Source organism: Tyto alba, unplaced genomic scaffold (assembly GCF_018691265.1).
Source record: "Tyto alba isolate M040663 unplaced genomic scaffold, T.alba_DEE_v4.0 Super-Scaffold_1, whole genome shotgun sequence".
Classification (NCBI taxonomy): Eukaryota; Metazoa; Chordata; class Aves; order Strigiformes; family Tytonidae; genus Tyto; species Tyto alba.
The window spans coordinates 23,991,727-24,004,160 of NW_024881261.1; the positions used below are offsets into that span (position 1 = coordinate 23,991,727).

Below are 12,434 nucleotides of genomic sequence, written 5' to 3' on the forward strand. Positions count from 1 at the left end.
ACAAGTATTCTCCAGTAGCTTTCCAGCTCACACAGGCCTTAGTTCAGCAAAAACTCTGACCTTTGAATTTCCAATAATCTTTAATACCTCTACAGCCAATTAGTAAACAAATAAGAACCATACTTGCACTGCCTGTAAATATAATCAAGGGCACCCAGCTCCCTCCTCTCCTCGCAAATTTACAAGAACAAAATTTCCTCTTTTCCTTTTTCCTGGATAGATAAAGATTAGTTTAGGAAAAAAAGCACATACCCTTATTCAGTACACAACTTCCCTCTTTTATTTTGATCCATAATTCTTATGTTTTTTCACTAAACAGTTTGAGAAGGCAGAATGAGAAGCCTTGTACGTCTGGCCTCCACTGATCCCAACACACCAGGGTAAACATCAAAACAGCCAGATGCAACAGCAAAACAACTAAACTACAAAAGGGTTGAATGTTTGATGTCACTGTAAAAGGAGCAGGCAACTACAGAAATGTTTTTCACAGAACTGTGACAATCCAGTGAAACTCCATGAGAAAAACAATCAAATTATGAGGTTATTTATTAGTAGAATTATAAGATGGCAGTAGATAAGACTCTCACATGTCCACTACCCCCATGGTAGTCATTAAGACCCACATAAGCAGACACACAAACACCCAGCTAACAGCACTTAAGTTTCCCACAGGGGTTGGCTCTCTCCCAATGTTTCACTGCAAAATATCTTGCTCTTTCTGATGCAAACTATTACCAAAGCGGCATCTTGGACCAAGATGAAGTATCATTCTCATCTAGTTGGTGTTACTTTGAAGAATACAGCACACTTGTAAGAAACTGAAAGAATCAACAGATTACAAATGCAGGGAAGACAAGGAGAAACATGATTTTCTCTTTAGCTTTTACAAATGAACTTGCTCACACTTACAGAAGCTCAGAAACAGTTAGATCAATGAGATAAAGACTCCTGCTCTTTTCAGTCCCACGGGTTTTCCACTAAGGCGTGTCACAATCAATAGAAGTAGAAAGACAACTGGGCAGGGTAAGAGGGGAGGTAGAATTTAACCCAGTTGAATGGGGAACAAGAAATTTAAACTGAATGCAATGATTGAGAAGTAGCCAGTGATGAAACACAAAAACCAGAGTGATATTATCAAGCAGATAGGTTTTTCCATCAGTAGAATATGACTGGAATTGGACAAATCTGATTTCACTGCAAGATCTATTTCCAAGAACCTTAAACAAAAGGAGTGGTTTAAAGCAACACTTAAGGGGTAACACTGCTGTCATTTCCACAGAAAGCCACGTGAGGTGGCAAAAATCTTGCCTAATAATTTCCCACTTCCCTCCTCCATACAAACTCATCTGCCTATGTTGTCCATGAGAAGCAAACAGATTTTTATTCCTGGAAAGCCCTCAGCACAAAGGGCACGTTAGCACCATTATCAACACCTGCTAACCACCTCCTCCCAAACGCTTAACAGAGAAGGCAACAACCAAGTTTTATCTCTAAGCATCAAAGCCTTTACTAATGGAAATGAACCTCTGCCTAGCACAACATTAAGCGATTTTGTAAAGGTGTCATTAACTCTAGAAGCATCATATCTTTTCCTCTGCTTGTATTTAGTTGCAAATTTACCAGCCAGAACAGTAGAGTGGGAGAGCTCAGGAGCTTGAGTGCCGGCCACATAAATCAGGGTGTGTGGTATATGGAGACTCAATAAGCAATGACATTCGTATTCCTGACAGTTTTATTTCTTTACGCACCAGTCACACTGGAAGTTTCACTTTATCTTTTACTCCAGAAAAAAGCCCAAACCTGAGTGTAACAGATGCCGTATGGAATGCCCAGGACATGTAGTAAAGCATTTGTGTGGTCCCCTTCACCACTACAAGATAAAACAGCTTTCAGGAAAATCAGAAGGGTGCTTAGTTTTTCTAACCATAAAAACCTTAATATTTACACTAATCAAATACAACAGGGTCCACTTAGTCAGAAGAACAGTATTCACAGGGGAACCCAACCAAGTAGAACTATTTTCCCATGAAGATCTTATCCTCAGTCTGGGCAAACAATCCAAGTCACACTAGACAGACAATTCTACTCTATATGTCTCTGTAGTAATGACACCAAAGAAACATGGCAGTCCTTAGTTTAAAAATAATAATAGTGATTTAAAAAGCTCAAATTAGAAGCATAGTGAAAATATATAATGCTAAAGCACACATTAGAAAAACACAGGAGGTAGCTTGATACAGTCAAAATATGAAAAGATTTACAGGCACATGAACAGAGAAGAGAAAACCCTCCTTAGTAAATGGTGGAGATTTTTAGTTAATTTCCTTAAAAGAACAGAGAATAAAACCCACAGGCATGAGAGCATTTCTTCCTGGATAACAAATACTTCATAATACTACTGAAAGAGCTGTGTAGCTCTACAGTTCAAGGCTGCACAAAGACAACACAGAGCAAAGACAGCAGTGACTTTAGTGTGTACAGGGAGCAAGGATGAATGGACTGCAGAAATAAACAGGAGAAAAATGGGAAAATGTACATAGAGAAGGGGGAGAGAAAAGCCATAGAGCTACGTGGGAAGAGTGAAACCAAGCAACAATTACCAGAAAAAGTCACTGTCAGAAACTGCAAATGCTCAAGAAAGAAGTACAATGGAGAAAACTGAATCCCCTGTCAGGATCTCCAAGGAAGTGAAAGAAATGGAGACTAGGCAGCAAGGATATACTTGAAATTGTTAATGAAGGGCATTTGCCATCAAAACAGATTACCTTAACACACATAGCTCCTTTATGGCTCATTCACGTGCATCCAGCAGAACTGCTTTGAGAAGGAAAACGGTTTCCAAGACCCAGTTCAGCTTTTAATTGAATTAGTATTTCTGGTAAGAGAAAGCAGTCTCATTTTTAAAGTTCTAGAAATGATCTCTTAAATTCCTCCCCTCCCTCTTGTATGATGCCTTGCCTTCAATGCAATTCACCAGAGCAGCTTTCACAACAGAAGATAAAGGCAGAGCCATCTGAGGAAGGAGAAGCATCACTTCAATAATGTAAAGCAAATGGCTGAGCATGGTTCATCATTCAGCCAATGCCCTACTCCAGTTCTTGCATGTCCTTATGTGGCATCACCTTATCTGCACACAACAAAGGAAAGGATTCCTCCCTATAAGCCTATTCATGTCATGGAGGGCATGGGACACATACCCCGTCTGCCATTAGCATGACTGTGCTTGCTTACAACCATGCTGCTCTGAAGCACCAATGACCCTGACAGCTCCAGCAGTCCATTTTTCGAAAAGGCCACGCAAGCAGTGAAGTGTTAAAACCATAATGCTATCTGTCTTTGTCCTTTTCCCTCCTATCAGATCCCAACAAGCAAAAAAGCAAACCAATTGCAATGAAGGCCAACAGGGAAAAAGAAACCAGTCACAACCTTCTTCCCAGTGCTGCAGCCTAGCAGCTAAAATCATGCCATTTTTGTGAGAAGAAATTTGAAATAAAGGGGGAATGACTACAGCTAAAATATTAGGAAGAGCTATCTCCTTGTTCTCTTTTGCTTTCTGCTCTCATCACAGAAGTAGGAAGGAAACAGGTTTCTCAGCTGATGAGCTTCCATTGCTGCAATTCTCTCTTCCCTCCCTGCTTTGTTTCTGACTGTTCCTCAATGAGCAAGGAATCGCCTTGAAGAAGGAAAAATAATGTTATATATTAGACAGATAGATCTTAAAAGACTTCCATTTCCATCCTGCTACATAGCCACCGCCTTCTGATAGCAATGCTGTAATTAAGTTGACAGCATTGAGCATTCCCTGAATTACTGGGTTGAAGTAGCACAGCACTGTATTTCAACCTTTCACCCCATTCAGATCATTTAAAACCATTCTGCTCATGGCTTCTTTAGGCTACTCTTCCCCAAAGCATTCAAAATTAAGAGCATCCAAAAGAACTGAAGACACCTGGTTTGGTACTAGTCTTTCCCTGGTGCTAATAAACCATGGCTCACAGAGACAAAGCCATGCCTTATATCCCCTATCCCAGTCATAGAGCCAGGATTATCTTAAGAAAAATAGCATTTAAAAAAAAAATAGCAAACAAATAACCAGATTAATGAAAGGCAATCATGTGTTACGTTTCCAGATAGACAGCCTGAAAACACCTAGGAGCCCAAATCCCACAGGAATGAACTTAATGTCAGTAGGAAGCTATGTAAAGGCTTTGTGCCTAAATGGTGACCCCTAATTTACAGTGGACTGCTACTATGGAGAATTTAAAGAGAAAGTGGGTCATTTATTTATTTTATTCCTCCATTAAATAAAGCAAATTAAGTCAGAAGCCTGCTGACTTCAAGTCCATGTAATTCCTTCTCTACATTTTTCATTTATCATTGTCAATATTTGATCCGGGCACTGTTGCCTCTTCAGGCACCTTATGCTTACTTTTATCTTTATCTTTTATCACAAAGCAAAGTGCACTCTACATTGCACAGGAGATTCCTCCAATATCTAAGATGATGTGGGGGAAAAAAACAACATATAAACAGCTCCTCACTTAACCTCACAAATGTGCCTACAACATTATGAGTCTGCAATTCCAAGTTATGATTCACCCTCACCAAGAACCTAATTAAAACTAATATTAACTAATTAAACTAATATTAACATTGTTCATTTTTTTATAAAGGGGATAACCAATAAAGCCAATAATGTATACTCAAATAAAAGGTATAAAACACGTTTGATATGACTGTAAAGACACACTGCAATAAAGAAAATGGAGTTTCTCCCCTAATTCAGTTCTAATGTGATGTTTAAAGAGCTTTCCTTGTATGCACTTTGAGGTTCATAGTAGTAACTTCCAAGATGCCATGGCCAGTAAGTGGCCGTAACACAGCTGGCTGTACAGAGAAGATACATAATGAGAATAAATACTCCAGCCACTAAACCAAATAAAAATTACAGATATAGGGCTTCCTCCTGGATGCAAACAGACAAAGCCAAATAAAATCCAAATCTAGAAGAAGAAATATGGTACCTTGAAGCCAAATTGTGAAAGGGTAAGAGTTGTTAGCAGATTTGCTATATCTGTAATTAGGTGAATTTTGCCTTTTTCAGTAGGTGAGAGGGAGGAAATTTGCATATATGGAAACAGATAAAACAGGTGAAAATAATTCATGCTTTCAGGGGGATGAGGGGAAAAAAGAAATCAAAACTTTTTACTCAATTACCTTTCACATGCTTAGCCAATGTTCAGCCCCAAATTCAGCTCAGCCAATGCTCAGAAGCAGACATGTATCTTCAGGATCTCTTCCACACTTTGAGGTATGATAATTTGTTTTCTCTCTTTCCACAGTTTTCTCAAGCTTTGCTCCTCACTGCTGCTGCCTTCCAAAATGCCTTTATACCCAGCCGTTGATGGTGAAGGCTGCAGGTGCAGTCAGCTGGTGAGGAACACACAAATGTTGAACAGACTGTTCCCTCCTCCCTGGGGACTCCCAATCGCCACAAAGGGTGGCTACAGAAATGCTCAAGTTGTCACTAAACCTTGCCACAAATGGAAATAGATATCTGATCCATCCACAGAAGCTTCCACTACCATATGAGCTTGTTTGGAAGAATATTTAAATGCACTACTTTAACTGTGTCTACCATCCATCTTCCTTTCTATTTTCTGGGATGCAGAAATAAAACAACCTGGTACACAAAGCCATTTTAAAAGAATATAAATGATGCAGCTGCTTGATCCTATTGTTCATTATGCCTGGAAAAAAATCTTTGCATGAACCAGTAGTTCTCTTTCTCCTTATTTTCCATGAGACAAGACTACAGACTGTGGCTACTGAGATAGTAGTGCCAGAACAATGTGAGGAGTATCAGTTTTTTCAGTGCTACAGGTGCAAGGACTTGGCCACATCCTTTCACTTGGTCTTTTGAAGTCAACAAAAGCCACAGACTGTGGCTGAACTGCCAGAAAGAATGGCATCTGAAAAAAGGTACACATGATCAACCAACCCGAGTTCAAGGAACACCATAAATGCTTTGAGATTAGTAGTCAAAAAAGCCTCAGATTCTCTAGGATACTGGGTTATGATCAGGGAGAAGTTTCTGTACTTACAGACTGACTCACGGAAGCGCAACTAAAGCAGCTCTGTGTGGCATTTTTTGAGAGTCATTGACCCAGAAAGGCACTAAAGCAAAGCTGTACATAACATTCCCAACGCAGGCACAGCTCTGTGCTCTGCTGCTGGAAGGAAAACACTACATGGAGCGCCACAATTTCATAGCTCACAAACAGTTAAGGGCGCTTTTGTGATTGCAATGGAATGAAAATTTCTACTTCCCTTCTTAAATTATTTTCATGCCTCCAGTTAAAAGCTCTCTGCTGCTTTCCTTCTCTCTTCCCCCATCTTATTCCACCCTTTCGCAGTGATTCTGAGTCAATCAGTGATTAAATTCCCTGTGTTTTCATGCAAACATCTGACTTTCCTGGCTTCACTGGTACATCAGTGAAGGCTCCCCTCCCACTCCTCTCTCATCCCAAGAGATTGAGGCATACACGACTTTGCCTGAGCATCATTTCGGAATAAGGCCACACTTGTGTTTTTAAGAGAGGCATCCAGCCAGCTGGAGGTTTCTTTATGGCTTCACTAAGTGCAAAGCCTTTTAGACTCGTAGACTGAGCCAAAACCCTGACCTACCATGCCCTTGTGGGACCAACCATATTCTTCCACTACTTGAGAGAGAAAATACATGAACTGTCAGTTTAAAAAGCATGCAACATGGCAACTGAATATTATCACTGTAGGATACTAAAAAACAGTGTTTCACTAGATGAAGCACAGCAGGTTCCGGTGTGCAGGACAAATTTTTTTTAAGACCTTCAATCAACTCTGCTCCATTTGAAGGCAGGTAGAAAAAAATTATGCAAATGCAGAAGCTTCAGTTTGAGTTTTAGACCACATTTACATGTCAGCATGAGAATCTGATCTAACACTTGTCACAACCATCAGAAGTATTTCCACTGAATTCAACAAGCACAGGGTCAGGATTTAAATTTATGTTTTGCCAGTATTTGTACATACATTTATGTATATAAACACCATGGTATAAAGTATTATGGTAATTTTTTTGGCATGGAACTGTCTAAGCATTACACATGAATCACAGCAAAGGGCTGGGGTTTTTTAATACTATTTAAAAAACTTCTTTCGCCTTTAGGACCCAACCATAACTCATTCTTATCTCTATAATAACATAGATCTTCATCTCACTAATCTCCCCTCCTCAATACAAAAAAGAGAATTTGCAAAGAGAATGATTAACCAAACCTATTTCAGTTAAGGCTACACTTAGGTGTTTTTACACTCTTAAACCATGTTTTTCTCCTAATTTTCTGAAAATGCATGTTCCTTTTGTTTCAACAGATTTACAATAGACAAAGTCAAGAGACAACGCCCCATCTGAGTTACCTCATAAATCAACAAAAATGTCAGGGGAAAATGACATTTTTATCCTAGCAGTGCAAACAGAAATTGTCCTTGTCCAGCCTTCTTTACCAGACCATCTTGTTGGTGAACTGCATAACCCTTGCATCGTGTCCTGAACACATCCACACTCCTGTTGCAGTTGCAGATTATTGGGCTTTTTATGGAAACATTTTTTTCTTATTCCTTCCCTCCATCTTAACTACTAGTCCAACCTGAACAACACAAAAACAGACAAAAGGGAAATAATTTCCCAAATAACAACACTCAAACCACTTTGTACTTCTAACTACCGTTTTCTTCAGGCAAAGGCTCTGCCATCTCACCCTCACCCAGACTCAAGTCTGACTAAACTGTCAAAACAGAGCTGTTTAAATACAATAGCATTTAAGCCTTGTGTCAACAGAGTAATAGCAAAGCTCTCCCTAAAACAGGCTAAGTATAACTCTTCTGATTTACAGGGCAGCAAAACCAAAGAACAGAGCACACACTTGGACACTTACCGTATCAGCATCAGAATCAGGAATGTGTGGTCGCAGGAACAGAGGTCACAGGCTCCTAACCACTGCCCTTTTGCCTCTAGAGTGCTGTTTTCTGCCTGCCCAGAGTATCCCTCTTTTTCTGCCTCACATGGAGCACAGGCCAGACTCTGCGCTCTCTGATGTTGCTGGCGTAGCCAGGGCTGGGACTGTGGCACTCTCAAGGTTGTCTTTCAGGTGTCATCCTTTGTCACCATAAACATTAAACACCCAACATTCAATATAGGGCACATTCAAGTGCTTACCAAAGAGAAAAGACAGTCATTTGATACAAAAACAATTTCCCACTAAAAAGCACTGTTCTTTCCTTTTTTTCCTAGCACTTTGTCAATTCCAGCTCAACCTCTGTTACATATTTCCCCTACCAAAGGATGTCCCACACCGCACAAAATTAAGGAAAATATTTTTTCAGCAACAAGACGACTGATACCCTCTTACCAAGCAGAACAAAACCAGTTCTTTTGACAAAATCAGATTTTACAGGTTACCAGAGCCATCTCTTCCCCATTTCAATGGCAGCTGGGTAGCAGTTTTCTGTCCCTTTTGCTGCCTTTCTTGTCTATCTCAACTGGACTCAAGCTAATAAGCTTCTCATTAATGAAATGACTATGCCAAGGTACTGGCAGATGGTCCTATGTTCCAAGCACATCTTCCCATTCCCTCCCTCCCCGAAGTCCTAATCTATACACAGTGTAATCATCACAAAAACATATGCTCCCTGACAGAAAGCTTCCCTTCCATTATCTCTGTACTCTAAGGGATTGCCCTCGAAACCTCTGTGACACAAAGCAACTCCCTCCCTACTCAAGTCTCAGTTTCCTATATGCCTGAAATCACATTCACCAGGTCCTGGCCAAAGTGCCTGTACAAGGCTTAAAATCCATGCTAATCTGTCCATAGTACTGCCCATATCCTAGTCCATTACTAAGCAAAATGCACATACATACGTATTAAAAAAGTAATATATACCTCATATTTCTTACGTGTAATACTTTGACACTGTTTTGTTGACAGGTCTCTGTAACAGTACACGAGCCTTTCTCTTAGATGAAAAACCCTATAGTATAATTTATTACATTGGTTACCAGTAAATCTCTTGTGCAACACTTCCATTTAAATGCTTAGTTAGTCAGTCACTAATTGGGTATCTCATATATCTTAAAATTATCTGTTTCATCTGCTGGCTCCCTCTCCCCCACTGATTTAATCAGATTATTGTGACTGCTGAATTCATTAATATGGCCATCATATCCTGAGAGCATAGCAACTTCTATAGAGAAAGTTTCAGGAAAGCAAGTATCTCCCTTTTGCACACACACATAGTTATGAGCAGAGGAATAAGTGAATATGCTGTTTCCCAGCTGTGAGAAGGGCTGCACAAAGGTTTTTTCTAGACACTTAGGATCACTCTGGCTGGCTTTGCTGGAGCTCCTCAGAGAAGGCTAGGGGTATGATGGGCACAGACAGGCCACTATGAAGTGAAGGATTGTTTTGGCTCTCTAAATAGACTCTGAACCTTCTGAAAAATCATCTCTTTGCAGATGAAGAGAAAATTTTCTCGTTAGTTCTTCTCTACATTTAATCCTAAGAGTACGGAACAGCTTTTTCCCACTGTAGATAAGGAAAAACACCAACAGAAAGTAGAAAAGCTTCCCTTTAATCGTCGCCACCTCCTTTTGAACTTCAAGTTGAAAGTCTTCAAAGTAAGACTTTCTCATACTGCGTAACACCTTAAATCACTCCTGATTGTCGTAGGGAATAACTTAAGTTTAGTAACTCCAAAACTATCTACCTTCAAAAGGTGGAAGAGTTAAAATGCACATTCATTTCTAGAGTGATGCAGAAACCAACAGGTCAAATACAGGCAATGGTGGGCAAGAAAAGAGAGTGAGATATATTATTTAGCCAGAAGTAAAAATAACATGATTATGCTTCTGTAGCTTTTGTCATCCAAAAATAAAGAAGCCAAAAGACTTTGATAGTACACCTTCCCAATCCTCCCAAACAGAGCAAAGGAAAGAAAAATAGAAGAAACTTGGCACTTACCAGAAAAAACAGTAACTCCAGAAAAGCATATAACACCACTGCTCAAGTACCCAGGAGCTGTGGCTGCCAGAGGAATATGATATAGATTACCTCCACCTGTGCTTACTAGTTGGCTGAAACTGTATTCACAAGTGAGACAACTCTGCCTTGAGCTGTAACTTTTTATCTTTCTAAAAACATCATAAACCAGATGAAAACCATATTACTTTAAAATATGGTAAGACACCAAATTCCTAGGGAGAAAACCTGGTCTATACCTTTTGCTGTCAGCTAGAGCAACATCAGAGTGACACTGAGCATTTCAGGATCAAAAAGGCTCTTGGTGAGCATCTGTCAAGTGAAGAATTTGGACGAGGATGACTATGGGAGGATGGCCAGCCTGGTAAACAGCAGCAAGCACACAGGAAAGGCTACTTGTTGGAGGCAGAAATGCACAATAGGCTTCCAGAAACTAAACACACCATACGTAATTCGTAATTAAAACAAATTTTTAGAGTTATGTGGCTTTGCACACTTGGAAATGCATTTCCCCCTTTCTAGTCTTGGAGTGATATGCTTATTCATGCAAACTGAAAGGAAATATGTAAACAATTTTGAAAATGCACGAAGACAGTGTGAGAGTAGAACATCTGATATGGCATTATCTTGCAAATGCCTCCAGATTCCTCTCTGGTCACTGTGTAGGCAGCACATTCCCAGGACAGACCGTGAGGTGGGCGGGAGAGAGGGGACTGTAAAGCTATTCATGAACTGCATTTTGCCTTTTCCTGCTGAGGTTCATTAGTGACCTACTGGAGCAGGGGGGAGGAGGGAGGGCTGGCTGCGGCAGGAAGCGCAAGCAGAGGAGGCCCTGACGCCCAACGCACTGGAGGAGGCCATGCCAAGGGAGCAGGCCCTCTCCCGACTCCCTGCCCACGTAGGGCCTTTTAATTGCTCTGCTCAGGCTGCACGCCTGCTTTGCCATCTCCCATTTGGATGTACCATATGCAGTCATTCAAGAGGAAAGTTAATCCATCACAATGAAGTTCTTACAAACTGGGCAGCCCTTTCCCCAGGCCCTGTATAAATAAAAATACAAGTTACATCATCTTCATCACCTAGACTTTCCCTGGCCCCACCAAAACTCAGAGACATAGGCAACCACTCTGAGACAGATGAACTAAAGAGGACAGCAGAGAACCCGTGCTCACTGCTATGCTGACAAACAAGGCCTGTGGGCACCCAATGCTGGCAAAATAAAGTCTCCACATCTTGCATTATACACCTTGCCTCTGTAAACGCAGGCATCATCCTACGTCTCTCTGCTACAGCAAGTGTCAGGAAATTCCCCATCACACAGCATGTAAATTTTGACAACTGAAGATGCTGGTAGAAAAGAAACGCAGACTTCCAGCTTACTAGTAAAGGACTCTCCCCAGGATTTTTCTCTCAACCATCCTCTGCCAGCAGATACTCCTTTCCCCCATTCACCAATACCCTTTGTAGCATGGGGCAGCTCTATAATCAAGGCAACACAAGAAAGCAAGGCCTGTCTGGAGCTCTGAAGACAGGGATAGATTTTGAAGCTACAGTGTGGAAATAATGTGCAGTTGCTGACAAGTGGATGATAAGCACTGAGTACATAACAGACAGCTACTGGTATAGGCTGGCTATGGAATAGTGCCCACAAGGTAAGGGGTAAAGGAAAAGGACAGCTGGAGAATCTGGATAACTGGTTTATCTGTGCAGACCACCGTTACACCAGGTATCCCTCACAGCAGAAGGATGTGGAAATGACAGCGCTGTGATACAGCCCTGGCCCCTTTCAAAATGTTCTCCCCACGCGAAGCCTCAAGATTCATTCATACACAGTAGGCTGTAGAAGTGGTTAAAAGAGAGTGTTTGGGGTCTCCTGAGTTCAGGGTTAATTTCTGTCCCATTTTTAGACCAGTAACATCTGGAACCCAAGAGGCTGATGTAGGATGAAGGATGGTATAAAGAAGGAGGAAAATTACTTTGCCATGTAAGAAGAGAACGACATAAACAAAACTGAAACACAGCAGAATGACAGAAGTCACTAGGCTGTGATCACAGTGGGCTATAAATCAGAGTACATCACATTAGTGAGGTAGCAAAAGATTTGTCATATGCAGAGGATTACACAGAGTCTAATAAAAACATGCTCTATTAAGAGTAAAACATAATGCAATTCCTATGGAAACAACTTTCATATTATACAAATCATGGTACAAAATGCAGAACACAAATTCAGGAAAAATGGCATGTAACAGTGACATAAATCAAGCTGTCAATAAAATCTGATAAAATCCTAACAGTGGTGAACAGAAATATATCTTTTTGAGCTAATCAAACATAACAGTAGGAGAAGATTTTAAA

At 40.6% G+C, this 12,434-nt stretch overlaps 1 protein-coding gene across 9 annotated transcripts in view; it reads right to left on the reverse strand.

The window, feature by feature from the left end:
* The window catches only part of NDST2 (N-deacetylase and N-sulfotransferase 2), a 136,712-nt gene that overhangs the window by 54,222 nt on the left and 70,056 nt on the right, over positions 1-12,434 (reverse strand). For 2 of the 9 annotated variants that reach the window (XM_042792392.1, XM_042792366.1), the window contains exon 3: positions 5,218-5,430. The exons of the other annotated variants lie outside the window; for them this stretch is intronic. The gene's annotated coding sequence lies outside the window, so the exon portion shown is untranslated. The remainder of the gene's footprint in view (positions 1-5,217; positions 5,431-12,434) is intronic. 9 annotated transcript variants of the gene reach the window in all.